This window comes from Echinops telfairi, unplaced genomic scaffold, assembly GCF_000313985.2.
Source record: "Echinops telfairi isolate 266 unplaced genomic scaffold, ASM31398v2 ScPeMD7_7;HRSCAF=31, whole genome shotgun sequence".
NCBI classification, from domain to species: Eukaryota; Metazoa; Chordata; class Mammalia; order Afrosoricida; family Tenrecidae; genus Echinops; species Echinops telfairi.
The window spans coordinates 20,909,673-20,912,894 of NW_022103904.1; positions in this window are offsets into that span (position 1 = coordinate 20,909,673).

A 3,222-nucleotide genomic window follows, 5' to 3' on the forward strand; every position below is an offset into this window, starting at 1 on the left:
AAGCTGGGATGCCGACCCAGAGGCCAGACTCCAGCGGAGTCCTCTGGAGGTGACCAGAAACCCCAAGGAGAGGGCCTCCGCGACCCTCTCCACCGTAGTGGGCCGCCCAGGGCTTTCTGGATACGCGGACAAGAGACTTAGCGGGGCTCCGAAGCGTGGTTTACGCCCTTTCCCCACTTTTCTGGACCTTTCACTGGGGCGCCTTGCAGCTGGCCCCAGCCCAGTCCCAGCCTCAACCCAGGCGCTCTCATTCCGTCACTAGCAGGGGAGAACCTGCAGACCGGGCACCGCTTTCAGTGTGAACTTCTCCTGCAGAAGCGTGCACAAAACTTTAGGGCAAGGCACGTGTCCCTGCCGTCCCCTCGCAGGCCCTGTCAAACACAGTCACGTGTGTCATGCCCATCCTTGCATGTCCCGTGACTTAGGGCAAGGTACCTGGATCCTGACAGGGAGGTCCCTGCTTGCTAGCTAGCCTTTCCCCGGGGAACAAAAGGAGCAGAATAAAGGGTGACCTAAGTCAGACCTGGGAGCTCAGCTTCCTGCAGAGACACAGTAGTCTAAGCACTGCCCCTGAGGACCCTGACCAGGCAAGGGGGGTCGAAAGGGGAGTGGGGGACGACACTCCAGACCATCATGAAATGAACGACCCCGATCCCTTGCTCCCCAAATATGAGATGTAAATATCTGAAGTGCCAAGAAGTCCCCCTGCGCCCTCTTCTCACCACTTCCCAACAGCTTCTTTCACACCCCCACCAGCAGCCAATATCCCACTATTCACTCCTGTGCTCTCACCAGAACCCACTTTTGAAAATGGTGTTTGCAGCAGTACTGGCTGCCACGTGGTCCCAGGAACACCTGAATTGAGAATCCTAGGGTGGATTAGTAATGTCTGTCACAGCCCTGGTGGTGTAGTGGTGGGCATTGAGCTGAGATCTTCATTGTCCCCAGTTGGACACTAAAATACTGGGCTTTCTAGTCATAGTTACAGTTTTGGAAACCCACAGGGGGTCGCTATGAGTCAGCACTGACTCGATGGCAGTCAGTTTGGTTTGGAGTTTGGTCACAAGTCAGCATAGAGTTTAGGAAGTATGTGCCTGGGATTTTCTATGAGGATTCTCAAAGGGCAAAGGTTGGCTGACTCCAAATGAATCAATTCAGGGCCAATAACACACCTGACAAAGCCATCGGTGTGGGTGGGTCTGGGCACATTGAAGTAGTCATGTGGGGGAACCTGGAAACCCTAGTATGAATGACAAGGAGAGTTTAGGCCTTGAGTCAAAAGGAGAGAAAAAGCAGGCCGGGAGCACCTGGATCAACAGACATCAGTCACCTAGCCGGCCTGAGAGCTACTGTCAGGGAGGCCATTTGGGCTGTGCTGAGACTGGGGCAGGAAGCGGATGCTCAATAGACCCTCCTTCTTGTCCTTAAAGACAGCGTGGCCCTGGGTAGTCAAGAGCTGGGCTCTGGAGTCCATCCTAGCTCTGCCCTTCTTTGCCATCTGCTCTCCAGGTCCACTCCTAGAGTGGACAAGGGGGCTATTAGCAGTGCCAGCCTAGTCAAGGCTGCAGAAGTGAGGGTCAGCATACTCAAATCACCCTCCCTCCCCCCACAACCACCACCACAGACACAACCGGGGCCCACAGCACTGGTCATGTCCCTTCAGGGACCAAGTCCATGCCGTCCATCAGCCTTTCTTGTCCTGCCATGTGGCCTCAGGGTGAAGCAAGCTCGTACCATCACTGGCCTCTGAGTCACTGCTCTGGAAACTGTCTTGGAATGTCTTGGAATGTGTTCAGATGCACATGTGAAGTGTGTCCAGTAGAGAGATGTGGGTTGGGTGAGGGGCCTAGGAAATGCCCTTCCTTGAGAAGAGGGCCTGTTTCGTTGGCTTCCCACGTAGATCGGATTTGGATGAACATTGTCTAACGGGAAAAACACAAGCATTTAAAAACATGAAAAGAAACTAAGGCTGTTTCCTTAGCCCCAGTGATTCACCAGCGGGGCTATGAGCCAAAACCGCCAAGGAAGCATAGCTCCCAGGGAGTGGGGAGGCTCTGGGCAGAAGACAAGGATGTGCAATTGGTCCCTACTAGGCCTGGTGATCTTCCCCAAAGGGTACAGCTAGGACACTGCCTAACCCCCAGCTGTAAAAAGCACCCAGGAAGTTCTTTAAACCTGGACCTTGGCTTGGCCCCTCTTCCAGGAGCAAGCAAAGCCAGAGGTGGCAGGTCGCCATGCAGCTCACCCTCCCAAGGGCTCACATGTAAGCACTCCTGCCACTCTGTAATGGTCTGCTGGTCATTCAGGTCCTCCCCATCCCACCCCAAGGCCCCATCACGAGCTTTCTGGATGGCTGCATTATGTCCCTCCCCTCGGGGAGCATCTGCCCAGGAAGCCTCAGCAGGAACAGACCTGCAGAGAGAGGAGCTCACCCCAAACACTGTGCTAGCAGAGCTCTTGGGAGAGCCACGTGTGGGCTCAAGGGCGCTGTCAATGGTGCCTGCTTCTGAGGCTGGCCAAAGAGACTAGTGAGAGGTCAAGAAAGGGAAGGGCAGGTTCTGTCCCCTTCCCCTGTGGCAAGGTGTGGGTGGGCCAAAAGGACACCCCTGAGAGGCACTGAGGAAGAACTGGAGGTCCTCAGGCCGGGGAAGTGGAGAGCACGCAAGCATGGCTATGGAGGGGGCATGCCAATGGCCAGACAAGCTCTGGGCAAGCACCCTTTGCCCTTTCAGGGCCTGCCAGGAGGAGCCAGGACCTGTCACAGAGGGAGAGAAGTGGAGCAGGTGGGAAGGAACAGGCCTGTACATCGTGGACTAGTTCATATAGTCCCTGAGAGGAGGTCCAGGTGGGGAAGACAGTTGCAGTTGGACAGGACACGGAAGCTTTTTGATTTAGATTGGTGTGGACATTCTTTTTGCTTGTCGCTGAAGACTCCAATCCATTTCAGTTTTACTTTCCCTCCTTTTCTTTTTCAGCCAGTCAAACCACTGTTTTGGTTTAAGGGATAAGGAATCTGGAGGGAATTTTAGTTTGTTTTTGGTTTGGGGTTTTTAAAGAAACATGCTATATTTACACAGTCTGTCTCAAAAAATGAAGTCAACAACAATAACCTATTACACCCTCCATGTGTGTGGTTCTCTTTCTCTCCCCCACCCTCTAATCTTCCCTCCCTCCCGCAATCTTCTTCCCCTGCCCTGTTCTTTGCCACCCCTGGTCTTCAAA